Source organism: Lolium perenne, chromosome 7 (genome assembly GCF_019359855.2).
Source record: "Lolium perenne isolate Kyuss_39 chromosome 7, Kyuss_2.0, whole genome shotgun sequence".
In the NCBI taxonomy this organism is placed as follows: domain Eukaryota; kingdom Viridiplantae; phylum Streptophyta; class Magnoliopsida; order Poales; family Poaceae; genus Lolium; species Lolium perenne.
The window spans coordinates 137,181,090-137,189,693 of record NC_067250.2 but is presented as its reverse complement, the minus strand read 5'-3'; positions in this window follow the sequence as shown (position 1 = coordinate 137,189,693).

The following is an 8,604-nucleotide window of genomic DNA, read 5'->3' as shown; positions in this document are numbered from 1 at the left end:
ACGATGACTTCAGTGATCGAATGAACCATTCACATACGATACCAATTCCCTTTGTCACGCGATATTTTACTTGTCCGAGGTTTGATCATCGGTATCACTCTATACCTTGTTCAACCTCGTCTTCTGACAAGTACTCTTTACTCGTACCGTGGTATGTGGTCTCTTATGAACTTATTCATATGCTTGCAAGACATTAGACGACATTCCACCGAGAGGGCCCAGAGCATATCTATCCGTCATCTGGATGGACAAATCCCACTATTGATCCATATGCTTCAACTCATACTTTCCAGATACTTAATCCCACCTTTATAACCACCCATTTACGCAGTGGCGTTTGGTGTAATCAAAGTACCTTTCCGGCATAAGTGATTTACATGATCTCATGGTCATAAGGACTAGGTAACTATGTATCGAAAGCTTATAGCAAATAACTTAATGACGTGATCTTATGCTACGCTTAATTGGGTGTGTCCATTACATCATTCATACAATGACATAACCTTGTTATTAATAACATCCAATGTTCATGATTATGAAACTAATCATCCATTAATCAACACACTATTTAAGAGGCATACTAGGGACTCTTTGTTGTCTACATATCACACATGTACTAATGTTTCGGTTAATACAATTATAGCATGATATATAAACATTTATCATAAACATAAAGATATATAATAACCACTTTTATTATTGCCTCTTGGGCATATCTCCTTCAGTCTCCCACTTGCACTAGAGTCAATAATCTAGATTACATTGTAAAGATATAACACCTTGGCGTTCTGGTGCTTTATCATGTTTTGCTCACGGGAGAGGTTTTAGTCAACGGATCTGACATGCTCAGAAACGTATGTATTTTCATTTGCGTCTCAACGCATCACTCATTTCCAAATGAGTCGGCATTAAATATGTTTGGTTTTCTGGTGGAACCTTAATTCCGCGGTCTGAAATATGTTACTAATATTGTCACACACAATATAGCTTCAAAGTTCTGACTCTGTCGGAACTACACCAAGTTCTCAAAGAACTTCTTGACTTAACATCCTCAGTCATTGTCAAAATAATGACATACTCTGCCTTCGTTTGTAGAATCCGTCACAATATTTAGAACTCTTCTAAATCTAACATAGACAACTTCTAGTTCATTGTGCTACCTTTAAAACAACACTTAGTCTAATTTGAGATTGAAATTCTATTTTTATATGTGACAAAACAAATATCAGTGTAATCACATTACAGCGATTTGTTTGTCATTTCTCCATACAAAACTATATATATATCCTTGGTTCTTCTAAAGTACTCAAGGATACTCTTACTGTCGTCCAATGATCATCTCATGAATCATTCTGGTATATGCTCATAACATTTTTGAGCACAGGACATCTGATTGTGTACATATTATTCGTGATCCATAATCACTCATGTGTTTTTACTCATTGAGTATCAGATACACTCAAGTCTTGTTAAAACTTCACATGACAAGAACATTTTCTTAATATTTCTACATTGAACTATTTCAATATCCATTCTATGTACTTTGACTTAAACTTATTTTGTGTTTCAATCTATCTTCATAGATCTTGACACTAGATATGTTTCAGTCCATATCCTTTCATTGAAATTAATTTCTCAATGAAACCTTTTAATCAAGTATATAATTACATCATTTATAACCAACTATATGTCACCTACATAAAGTATTATAAATGTGTCTTAGCGCTCCCACTTAATTTCTTGCAAACGCAAGCCTCTTCATCGTCTCTGATGAAATCAAAAACTCTTTGACTATTTCATCCAGTGAAGATTCAAACTCCGCTATACTTACTTCATCAAATTGAAGTTTGTATACCTATCTAGTATTCCACGGACCAGCAAAACTCTTGGTTGTATCTTGTATACACCTTTTAATACATACTTCTGATAAGTAATGTATTTTGCCATCCTACTAGCATATCTCATAAAAGAAATATGTAGTGATTACTAGAATAATCCACATAGACTTTAAGCATTGCTACGGAAGATCTAATCTTATCGTAGTCAACTCTTTGAACTTTGTCGTAAATAATTTTTCGACAAGTCGAGCTTCTTTAAGGATATTCCATCCAAGTCCATCAATTTTATAGATCCATTTACTTTCAAAAAGTATTTATCTATCTTGGATTTTATGGCATATAACCATTTTAACGGAGTCAGGGCCCATCATAACTTCTTTGTTTGTAATTGGTTTATCATTGTTCAAAATCAATCCTTTGTTCACAAATCATTTATTTGATCACAAAGTAAACCATACCTACAAGGTTCAATATGTACTTCGATCTCCATGGCTAAAACACTTTGTAGTCATGGGAGCCATGTTCGTCATGGTCGCCAGGAACCAATTTCCGATCTTTGCGCTACTCTGATCATTATGCTCAGGTTCATAAACCTTATCAAGTTCTATTGTCCTCCCACTCAAATACTTCGCTAGAAAACAATTTCTTGGAAATAAGCAAGTAACACTAACAAACACTTTTGTCGTTTACTTCATAGTGGAAAGAATTCCCAATCAATTCTTTGGGATAACCAACAAAGACATTCATCCGATTTTGGTTGTTAACTTTTAGACCAAAATTTAAAGAAAGGACTATTAGGGTTTATACCCATGCCATAACTCGTATGGTGTCATTTCTACGGATCATGATGATGCTCTATTCAGTGTAAAAGCGGTAGTCACTAAAGCATAATCCACAAAAATATAATGGCGTCATAATATTTTATCTCATCATTAATCCAACAAGGCTTGGATACATCTCTCGGATACTATATCATCATTATGATGCTCCAAGAAATGTGAGTTGTAGAACAATTTCATGACTCTCTTAGATGTTCGCTAAAACTCGTAATTCAAATATTTTCACCATGATCCAATCATAGATATTTGACTTTTCTATTACGATGATTTCCACTTCATGCTGAAATTTATTTGAATCCATTCAAATGTTTCAAACTTCTTCCTTATTGAATATATCCACATATATATACTCAATTAATTGTTGAAAGTTTTCATGAAGTAGAAGAATCTCCCGCACACAACTATGCCCAGTGAACCACATACATCATCATGTATTTTTCACTAAGTTAGTTGCCCGTTCAACTCTTGGCCTATGAACGGTATTTTAATCATTCTCTTTAGAAAAGATTTGCAAGCGCCAAATGATTCAAAAATCAAATGACTCCAAAATCCATTTGCATGGAGTTCCTTCATGTGTTCCTTTCTAACATGACCTAAATGGCGGTTCCACAAATAAGTGGAATTCAAATCATTTGCCTTATGGCATTTTAGCGTCAGTGTTATGTATGTGTGTTTCACCATTAAGATTTATAATAACTCATCCATCGTACATGGAGTAATGTCATAATTTGAACAACTCATTGTTTTAATTTGACCAGAGCAAAATAACAATTATTAAGTTCTTTATTATAAATTCTAAGGGCTAGATAGAATGCCAACGATGAACATAATAACACTTTATTTTGTTCCAGACGTGCATTCCTATCATATTCCTTGTCAGTCACTTAGGCCATTGTATTCTTGTATTGCGTTGTTTTGTATGACACTTCATACCAACCAATATAGTACTAATACCCAAGAATTTCATAGTGTGACTTAACTAGGAATACAGCCATAACATGTATATCATTTATGTACACCTGAGCTAGACTTTCTAGTCTTTTCTTTTCTTTTTTCCAAAATATCTTTTGCAGTTTCTCTTTTAGCTTTCCTCATTATTCAGAAAAACACTTCAACATCATTAACTTCTAGGTTTGTCGGTCAAATACCAATAACCTTGAGGCTCTTACTTTGAAGTTGATCATCATATGACAAGTGTTCCAGATTTCACTATTAGTAACTTTGTAATATGATGAACAATTTCACTCATAATTTTATCCATCATATCATGACGACTTTCCGAGACCATGTCTGTACATGCTAGGCTCGTAAAGTTTTAACCTTGGTATTTGCATGTGCAAATCTAGCTTGCACCCGTTGTATGCACACGTAGAATCTATCACACCCGATTATCACGTGATGCTTCGAAACGACGAGTCTTAGTAACGGTGCATTTTAAGGATGGTCACTTCATGGATATGCGAATATCGTTAGTGCCCCAATAGTTGGAGAATTGCGACGCCTTTGCGTCATCAACCTTCGTACATTCCCATAAAACTTATGAGTTCATGTAGTCTCACCAAATTATATTCTATCATCTTGCAATAAGGTCTTTAGATATCACATATATCTCATACCTTGATTATTACTGAAAACTAAATTTTTAGCTCCTTACTTTTCAAACAGATTTGAACTTCAAGTTTCAGGGAGACAAGATAATTTTAGGTACTAATTGAAACCATAGCTCTTTGAATCAACAATGTGAGGTTTACTAAAAGTTTGCAATAGGACTTAATCAATTCTTGATTCTTTAACAATACGGTACCAGACCGTAAAGTTTCTTGTCAGATTTTAACAGTATTTCTATCTCAATTACAAGACTAGCGCATAGTAGTAAACGGATGCCAATACTACAAAATTTAATTCAAAATACTACTCAGACTATGTTTATGATAATTAGTTCATGTTTTAATCTAATTACTAATGAACTCCCACTTAATACAACATCCCTCATAGTTGTTAAGTGGTACACGATCCAAATTCACTACACCAAAACCGATCATCACGTGAGATGATGTAGCTTCAATGGTGAACATCAACATGTTGATCATATCATCCATATGACTCATGTTCAACCTTTCGGTTTCCGTTGTCCCGAGGCCATGTCTGTACATGCTAGGCTCGTCAAGCAAACCCAAGTATTCCGCGTGTGCAACATGGCTTACACCCGTTGTATGTTGAGTTTATCACACCCGATCATCACGAGATGCTTCAAAACGTCAAACAATTCAACGGTGCATACGAGGGGAGAACACTTTATTATCTTGATATTAATGTGAGGGATCATCTTATAATGCTACCGTCGCGTTCTAAGCAAAATAAGATGCATAAAGGATTAACATCACATGCAATTCATATGTGATATGATATGGCCCTTTAGTCTTTGCGCCTTCGATCTTCATCTCCAAAGCACGGACATGATCTCCATCATCAACGGGCATGATCTCCATCATCATCGGCGTAGCGTCAAGGTTCATGGCGCCGTCTTCATGGTTGTTAACCTCATGTAGCAACTATTACAACTACTTTGAAATACTACTCAACATGAAATTTAAAGACAACCATAAGGCTCCTGCCGGTTGCCACAATACAATAATGATCATCTCATACATATTCATCATCACATTATGGCCATATCACATCACCAAACCCTGCAAAAACAAGTTAGACGTCTCTAATTTGGTTTGCATATTTTACGTGGTTTAGGGTTTTCGAGTAAGATCTAATCTACCTACGAACATGAACCACAACGGTGATACTAGTGTTGTCAATAGAAGAGTAAATTGAATCTTCACTATAGTAGGAGAGACAGACACCCGCAAAGCCTCTTATGCAATACAAGTTGCATGTCGAACGAGGAACAAGTCTCATGAACGCGGTCATGTAAAGTTAGTCCGAGCCGCTTCATCCCACTATGCCACAAAGATGCAAAGTACTCAAACTAAAGATAACAAGAGCATCAACGCCCACAAAACCATTGTGTTCTACTCGTGCAACCATCTATGCATAGACACGGCTCTGATACCACCGTAGGGATTCGTTGCATAGAAAACAAAAAATTTCCTACCGCGAGAACGCAATCCAAGCCAAGATGCAATCTAGAAGATGGGAGCAGCGAGGGGATGAACGAGACTAACCCTTGAAGATTTCCAAAACTTATAAGAGTAGGCTCTTATTGCTGCGGTAGACGATCACTTGCCGCTTGCAAAAGCGCGTAGAAGATCTTGATCACGGTGCCACAATCGGGCAGCACCTCCGTACTCGGTCACACGTTCGGTGTTGATGAAGACGACGTCCTTCTCCCCGTTCCAGCGGGCAGCGGAAGTAGTAGCTCCTCCTTGAATCCGGCAGCACGACGGCGTGGTGGCGGTGGCGGTGGAGATCTCCGGCGGAGCTTCGCTAAGCGTGCGGGAGAAGAGGAGGAGAGAGGGGGCGGCTAGGGTTTGGGAGACGGGATGGCCGGCCACCTAGGGGTGCGGCCAAGCTATGGGCTTGTGGTGGTCAGCCCCCTCTCCTATGCCCCTCATTATATAGGTGGAAGCCCCAAGTGTTGGACTACAAGTCTTCGAATAAGACCCGAACCAAAAACCTTCCATGTGTAGGGAAACCTACCCAAGGTGGGAATCCCACTTGGGGTGGGATTCCCCCCTTCCATGAGGGGGTTTGGCCGGCCACCCTTGGGGAGTCCACCTTGGACTCCTCCCCTTTAGGGTTGGCTGGCCATGCAAGGTGGAGTCCCTCCGGGACTCTACTTTCCATGGTGATTTCTTCCGGACTTTTCTAGAACCTTCTAGAACCTGCCATAAATGCACCGGATCATTTCCAAACTTGGAATATGACTTCCTATATATGAATCTTATTCTCCGGACCATTCCGGAACTCCTCGTGATGTCCGGGATCTCATCCGGGACTCCGAACAAATATTCGAACTCCATTCCATATTCAAGTTCTACCATTTCAACATCAAACCTTAAGTGTGTCACCCTACGGTTCGCGAACTATGCGGACATAGTTGAGTACTCACTCCGACCAATAACCAATAGCGGGATCTGGAGATCCATAATGGCTCCCACATATTCAACGATGACTTCAGTGATCGAATGAACCATTCACATACGATACCAATTCCCTTTGTCACGCGATATTTTACTTGTCCGAGGTTTGATCATCGGTATCACTCTATACCTTGTTCAACCTCATCTTCTGACAAGTACTCTTTACTCGTACCGTGGTATGTGGTCTCTTATGAACTTATTTATATGCTTGCAAGACATTAGACGACATTCCACCGAGAGGGCCCAGAGCATATCTATCCGTCATCTGGATGGACAAATCCCACTGTTGATCCATATGCTTCAACTCATACTTTCCAGATACTTAATCCCACCTTTATAACCACCCATTTACGCAGTGGCGTTTGGTGTAATCAAAGTACCCTTCCGGCATAAGTGATTTACATGATCTCATGGTCATAAGGACTAGGTAACTATGTATCGAAAGCTTATAGCAAATAACTTAATGACGTGATCTTATGCTACGCTTAATTGGGTGTGTCCATTACATCATTCATACAATGACATAACCTTGTTATTAATAACATCCAATGTTCATGATTATGAAACTAATCATCCATTAATCAACAAGCTAGTTAAGAGGCATACTAGGGACTCTTTGTTGTCTACATATCACACATGTACTAATGTTTCGGTTAATACAATTATAGCATGATATATAAACATTTATCATAAACATAAAGATATATAATAACCACTTTTATTATTGCCTCTTGGGCATATCTCCTTCAGATCCCTCACTAAATCTCAAGATAATAAAGTGTTCATCCTTAGTAGCACCGTTACCAAGACTTGTCGTTTCGAAGCATCTCGTGATGATCGGGTGTGATAGAATCAACAAGTACATACAACGGGTGCAAGACAGTTTTGCACGTGCGGATACTAAGGTGGCCTTGATGAGCCTAGCATGTACAGACATGGTCTCGGAACACATGATACCGAAAGGTAGAGCATGAATCATATGGTTGATATGATGAACACTTTGAGTGTTCGCCATTGAAATCACACCTTGTCTCGTGATGATCGGACTTAGGTGCGGTGGATTTGGTTTGTGTGATCACTAAGACAATGCGAGGGATATTGTTTTGAGTGGGAGTTCACCTAGATTTTTAATTATGTTGAATTAAAATTTGAACTCAATTTATCATAAACTTAGTCTAAACTTTTGCAAATATATGTTGTAGAGATGGCGTCCCCAATCAATTTTAACCAGTTCCTAGAGAAAGAAAAACTTAAGAGCAACGGTAGCAACTTCACCGACTGGTTCCGTCATGTGAGGATTTTCCTCTCTGGCGGAAATCTGCAATATGTGCTTGATGCACCGCTAGGTGACCCTCCTGCAAAAACTGAAACCGATGAAGTAAAAACTGTTTACGAGACTCGGAAAACTCGGTACTCTCAAGTTCAGTGTGCCATCCCGTGCGATGCGAATCCGATCTTCAAAAACGTTTTGAGCACCACGATCCTCATGAGTTGATGAAAGAGCTGAAAGCTATTTTTGAGACTCATGCGGCTGGAATGCTATGAAGCATCGAAACATTTCTTCAAACTGTATGATGGAAGAAGGCAGCTCCGTTAGTGAGCACATGCTCGCCATGACCGGGCATGCGAAGAAACTCGATGACTTGGGAATAGTGATTCCTAACAGATCGGGATTAATCGTGTCCTTCAATCACTGCCACCAAGTTACAAGAACTTTGTGATGAACTACAATATGCAGAACATGAACAAGGAGTTACCTGAACTCTTTGGCATGCTAAAAGCTGTTGAGATTGAGATCAAGAAAGAGCACCAAGTGTTGATGGTCAACAAGAC